Source organism: Panthera tigris, chromosome B3 (genome assembly GCF_018350195.1).
Source record: "Panthera tigris isolate Pti1 chromosome B3, P.tigris_Pti1_mat1.1, whole genome shotgun sequence".
NCBI lineage: Eukaryota > Metazoa > Chordata > Mammalia > Carnivora > Felidae > Panthera > Panthera tigris.
The window spans coordinates 50,786,799-50,793,619 of record NC_056665.1 but is presented as its reverse complement, the minus strand read 5'-3'; the positions used below and the strand labels follow the sequence as shown (position 1 = coordinate 50,793,619).

General features: G+C 36.9%; 1 long non-coding RNA gene across 1 annotated transcript in view; it reads left to right on the top strand.

Annotated features, from left to right (window-relative positions):
• Positions 1-2,840: 2,840 nt before the first annotated feature.
• LOC122239468 overlaps positions 2,841-6,821 on the top strand; it is a 50,103-nt gene continuing 46,122 nt past the window's right edge. The window contains exon 1 of the long non-coding RNA XR_006218626.1: positions 2,841-2,916. This is a non-coding gene — a long non-coding RNA (uncharacterized LOC122239468). The remainder of the gene's footprint in view (positions 2,917-6,821) is intronic.

The window sequence follows — 6,821 nt, the reverse complement described above, 5'->3', positions numbered from 1 at the left end:
ATGGCTTCACACCTATCACTGAGCTTTATCCTCACAAAAAGGTAAAGTTCCTGCCTATATGACAGCAATATTTATCAGTATGTTATAATTCATACACATACAGTACTTTGGAAACGTAATAAATTATTAAGTTTCCCTAATAGGTAAATAAATACATAAGCTGAAGAGCCACATAGTAAATATTTTAGGCCCTGCGCTCTATTGCAACTTTTCAACTCTGCTGTTAATAGTGTGAAAGCCACCATAAACAGTGTGTAAACAAATGTGTGTCACTATATTCCACTAAATTTTTATTTATGGACAACAATGAAATTGGATCTTTGTATTTTTTATCTCACAAAATATGATTCTTTAAAAAAATTTTATTCAGTGTGCCTTAGTGGCTCAGTTGGTTGAACGACTCGCTTTGGCTCAGGTCACGATCTCACAGTCTCTGCGTTTGAGCCCCTGTGTCAGGCTCTGTGCTGACAGCTTGGAGCCTGGAGCCTGATTGAGATTCTGTGTCTCCCTCTCTTTCTGCCCCTCTCCCACTCTCTCTCTCTCTCTCTCTCTCTCTCAAAAATAAATAAACATTAAAAAAAGAAAAGAAAAGAAATTAAAATTTTTTTTCAACAATTAAATAGTGTAAAAACCATTCTTTGCTAGTGGGGTCATACTAAAACAGGTGGCAGGCTTCATTTGGTCCACAATTTATTGAACCCTGCTTTAACCCGTAGCTTTGGAAATAAATCATAAAACCTCTTTGTTTATGTTTCCTTCTTAAGTTTTTTATCAACATTAACTCATCCTACTTGATTTGGAGAGAAAATCAGTGAAACTATGAAAACACATACAGAACAATTATTGCAGCATATAAATATTAGGAATTTCACATTTTACTTTTACAGAGTTGTAAAAGTAGTGAGAAGACAAAAAAATCAAGAGACATCAAGACAATTTTCCTTGCAATATGTACTTTGAGAAAAATTGCTATAATTATTCATTTACTTTCACTACTCTTTGACTTAATTTTTTCCTAGAAGAATGTACTCCTAGATTCATAATGGATTGTGAATTTTGCTTTCTAACAAATGACTGTTCATTATTCATAGTCATAGAAAACCCCACAATAAAAATTACTTTTTCTGATTACAAAAGCTATATTTGTTTATTTTAGATTACATGGAAAATGCACAAGAGCACAGTTTACTTCTAGTTCAAAAAAGATGGGGTTTAAAATCAAGAGATTAAAAAAAATCTTTTCTCATGTGTCGATAGCCATTATATAAAAGTTTTCCTGTTGGCAAATCAAATGTCAAAACACTTGGCTAGGAGGCTTATAGTTTAACCCTGCGCCTAGACCCAGGGTGAAGCAAAGGTCTCTAATTCTAAATATTTGTTGGTAAATGTTGCTCCACTAGCTACTTGGAAATCAGTTTCCATCAGATTAGGTAAAGCCTGCTAACCAAACAAAGCAGCAGTTGTAACTGCAGTCAGAAAACAGCCTGTTTTTCTTCTTCCTGTGCCTATGCTGCATCAGTTTGTCCCTGGCCTCAGTCCTCTCCCCTCCACCTTCTTTGGTATAAAATGTCTTTGGCTTGCAAAGCAATATCAGTGAGTTTATTAGTACATTTTATGACAGGCTCACTATGAACTGTGTGCGGCACAGGTGTTCATTCTTTCAGAAGGCCCCATCTGTGTGATTGGGCCTTCTTTGAGTAGGCTCACTTGTTGGCAGGTAGCTCAAAGCAACACCCCTGTAGCTTCCCTTTAATGGGAATATGAACATTGAGAGGGAAGCTGTGGACTTACAGGGCTTTCTTGAAGCAAATTCAGCTCTTTAAAGAAAAATAACAACAATTCTTTGCCTGCAAACCCCTCTTCCCTGCCCCCAGTGCACACCCCCAAATCAGACAGGCCAGATGTTTATGAAAACTGCAGTTTCCGCAATCAAAAGTACAACATTTACCATAGCTTTTATCAAAGATTTCAATTCCCCTCATCTTAAGGAAAATGACCCTTTTATTTTGTTGTGGACATAAAATTATGGCCCTGGGAAAATTGGAAGCATTTCTGTTGAGGGAAATCAATTTTCTCACTGCCATATATGATCAACATGTCACAGCCATCACCCAGATAATAATAGTAAAGTACAAGTAAAATGGCTGGTAATACTGGCTATAAAGATAGCAAAAGATAGAAGCAAGATAACACCCCCACCCTCCCCTACCCTTTTTTAAACGATGTTTGCAGAAAGGAAAGAAGAAGACGAAGATAAGCCTCTAAGGGTTATTTTTGTTCCCTAATTTTCTTCCTTCCCACCCCACTTTCTTCCTTTTGCTAGTGCTTTCTAGAGTGTAAGTATTTTATTTTGTGTACTAATCTGCCAAAGCATTAATGAAACTGTAGAGATATGTGTTCTTCCTGGAAAAGAGTAAGCACTTTATGTGTAAACCACTCTGGCTGCTTTTCAATCATCCTGTTAATGGGTGGCTAATTGTCAAAAGATGTGACCAGAGCGGGATGACCCAAGAGTGTGTTTAGGGGGGAGGCAATAGGGAAAGTACAGAAGCAGCTTCTTAATTTGGATCCAGCAAACAAAAGGAAACATCAAATCTGACCTCGCTGCTGGAGTGTTAATGGCTTTCTCCCATCGCGCCCCCTGCCACTTAGCATCTTTTGTGCCCCACCCTGGGAAGCTTCCCGGCAGAAGTGTGCATTAGCAGAACTCTACAGTTACAAAATGCTGCTTACTACAGACAAGGGAAAAAAAAAAACCTTCAGAGTGATTAAATGTTCTTTGGACAAACACATCCATAGCTATAAAAGTACCATTTTTATTTCAGGCAAGCCTCTCAGTGATGTCCAGGCTGTGGCCACCAGCACAAAGGAGTGTTTTACCTAGAACGTCAGTGAAACCCTTCAAAGAAGATCCAGGTACTATCGCTCTTTATAGAAAAGTTGGCCCCACACATGAATATGGGAAGATAAAACTTCATTAATTCAGGCCAAGACCATAACTGAGAGAACAGCAGACAAAGTTTTAGCAAAACTCTAAATATTTTAAATAATTTAACCATTTATAAACAAAAAAGAATGAACAAAAATAATCATAAACAAATAAGCAATAGCAAAGACAAAAACCTAACTGCTTATTTTGGAATGAAAATGAGAATGGGAAGTAAGAATGAAAGGGAAAAATAATGACATCTAAGCTCAGGGAATCTCACCGATATAGTAAATATGTCTGCACAAAGATGTTCTTAGAAATATTATTTAGAATTGAAAATAACCTATATGACTAGCAATAAAGAATTTAGAAAGACAAAGTGTGGCATATACCTTGGATAACATGTTTTGCAGCTATTAGAAATATTGGTTTTGGAAAAAATAATACTTCAAAAAATATGAAAAAGCATATACTATAGTTTTAAGTAAAAAATAGTAAGTTATAGCCATTGGAAAAAAATGCAAGCTCAGGAAAACATACCAGAAGGATGTTATGGTTGTGTTAGGATGGTAGTATTATGGGTGAAATATGGTTCCCTTCTATTCCAATTGGTAATGATTTGGATATTGTATTGATTAAAAACAAAACAAACAAAAGCACAGAAAAAAAAAGCCCCAAGAAACTCTTTGATGGGGAAGAACATCATTCAAAAAGGAGCATTCTTTTTTCTCCACATTTTATTAGAATTTTTCCTGTTTTTAGGTGGTAAATTGAGAGCAAAATGACACTTCAGGCTCTTTCTAGCCTAGAAGAAGCCATGCCACTCTGCTTCTAACAGCAAAGGCTCCAATGCCCTCCCAACTCAGACTTTAGAACTTCATATGCTTCTGTACTGCTGATTCCAGATGTGACATGGAATTTGGAGATTTTAGACAATGGCTAATGTTAAATGACATTTAAGTAGATAATGTCTGTACTCCAAAATCAGCTTTTTCCCCCCATTTATTTTATACCATTTCCTCCAAAACCTGTTTTTCCTTATACAGTGAATTTGTGAATAGTTCATCTGAAAGTTTGTTTCTAGCTAAATCTCTTCTTTTTAAAAGACTAAGAGTTGGGGCACCTGAGTGGCTCAGTTGGTTGACTGTCCAATTCTTGATTTTGGCTCAGGTCATGATCTCATGATTCATGAGTTGGAGCCCTGCGTTGGGCTCTATGCTGACAGTGTGTAGCCTGCCTGGGATTCTCTCTCTCTGCCCCTCCCTGCTTGCATGCTCTATCTCCCTCTCAAAATAAATAAATACACTAAAAAAAATAAATAAAATAAAAGACCAAGGCTTATCTGAGGTATCCATATCCCAGTCCATTTCCTGTTCACACTTCCACAAACGGGTGGACTATCTTCAGGTCACGATGCAAGTTCTGCATCAGGAAGCTACCGTCCTAATGGAGGAGACTGGTTGCCTGTTGGCCCACTTATCACTGTGGCTGGTCAGGCTCTCAACTCTCCAGACAGTGGGTGGACCATGTGTTGGAAAAGATCAAACTCAGTGGCTTATTGGAGTGGAATGGTTGGGAGAGAGGTGTTCAAAGAACACTTCCTGTCAGTTAGTAAAAGCACATCAATAAAAATAAATCAATGCCTACTTGTTTTCTAGGAATCTGCTTCATATTCAGCAAAGGCTCCCATTATGCTGCATTTCTAATCACGTAGCCTAGAAAAGATGTGGTTTAAGCTAGAGTAAAATATCCTGAAGAAAAGCATTACTCAGATGCTGAATCTTGCTTTGTGCACCAAAATATAAAGCAAAGATAGACTCAACGAAAAACAAATGAAAATGTTCTGTGACATATTTGGGAAATGGATTGTGAAAGAATTGCATTGGACTGGATAATTTAGGTTTGATTCCTGGCTTGTTAATTTACCTTCTGTGTGGCTTTGATTCTTTCTTCCCCTCTTAGGGTGTTAGTTTTATTAATTGTAAAGTAAAAGGACTGAACTAGATCAGGGGATTCTAGGTGGAACATACACCACCACTCACCTTTGCAACACTTGTAACAGACATTGTTAGTCAATTGTGGCTCTTTCTTGCTGAGCCAAGCTGAGGCCTCAGAATCCATTTGATGGTGCTCTTGGAAGCCATTACTAATCAATAAGTTTAGATATGATGGATAAAACTTTCCAATTACAGACAAAAATGAGTTCCTGAGTCTCTGACCCTCCATGACTCTATATATTTTTTCTCAGTCCTTAATAGAACAGAATTAAGATCTCCTCTTTTAGATATCTAGACCACAAGTACACTGACACTCTGTAGGCTGCAGATCAACAGTGGTCCCAATTTACATGTAAGTGGTACTGTGTTTCAAGAATAACTGTGCTAAAAGCATCAGTTTGTCCAAATTCTGTTTCCCTTTCTAGTAGCCAATTTGTACCAATGGCAGATAGCTAGTGTTTCTTTGTCTGGCTTGAGTTCCCTGGCAATCCATACTACTACTATGTTATGTAGTACAGTAAAAAAGCAGCATTATTAATTCTTATAAGTGCAGGGTGATATTCATTCATAATTTTAATAGTTGACTTAAAATGTTATATATAATTTTATTTTCTTCCCAATCCGTAAAAAAACAGAGCAATATTGACCCCTTATGTAGATCAGCTGTTATGTGTTTCAAAATCCAACTGAACTGTCACATTATATGCTCATGCTATGAAAATACTACCATGTCCCTTCTCCAAAACCTGAGCTTGCTCCACTGATTCATTGGGTCCAGACTCATGCTTTGTTCTTTGTAGCCTGTTATTAGTTGGATTTATCACTGTGCCCTCATGTCTCATTATTTATCTTTACAATGTTACTCTGAGCTTGCTGTCTCCTTTCACTGGCCTGGGATCAGGGTGAGGCAAGTGAGGAGATGAGGGTGCAAAATCTAAAAAAGCGAGATCTCAGAGTTGTGCCTTCTTAAATTTTGCACCCTAGACAGGTCATTTGCCTTATTGTAGTTCTGGCCTTGCCTTGTGTGGTCAATTAAAAATAGCAATTTTTATTTCTTTACTGGTTTTCAGCTCTTTAAAGTCAATTCACATGTGTGATCTAATTTTATTCTCTCAGTCCCTAAAAAGGCCAATGTAATGATTTCCCCCATTCTACAAGGATACACATATTTTAGTTTCAGGAAAGTTAAAAGTCAGGAAGTATTAGAACTCACTATCATGTGTTCTGAATCTGAGCAGAATATTCTTTCTAGCAGAATGAAACTTCACCTCCTTTTCTGTGTTCTGTGACAGGGCATGCCTTTTTCTTCCTTCAAAATCCACACTTTCACTAACTTTTCAGTTCTAATTACTTCATTTATTCCAAGATTTTTCCCATTCCCATGTATTATTCCTCATTTGTTTTGCAAATGTGTATTATGTATTATTACCTCTTAACTTTTTGGAGGCATCCTCTTTCCTTAATAGGTTGAATATTTTTTGAGATGTGAATAATGTGTAATACATAAAATCCTTTATTTCTATAAAGTGTGAACTTGTAAATGGACTCTGTGAAGGATAGAAAGATTTGTATTTATAGTCAAGTTTTATAGATGAGGAAACCGAGTGATAAGGAAGGATGAGGACAGCTAGCAGTTATTAAGGACATCGATGTTGCAAGGACTGTGCTTAACAGTTAACATACAACATTTTCATGGATTTCACAAACCAATGAGGTAGTTATTGGTATTCACATTTTAAAGATGAAAAAACAAAGCTTTAGAGAAAATAGCAAACTGCATACAATCATAGCACTTATAAATTCAGTGCCAGAATTCAATCCCAGGTCTGGCTCTATAATCCATGCATTTGAATGATTAGTCCAGGGCTGCAGAACCAGTGATGGTCAAGTTGGAA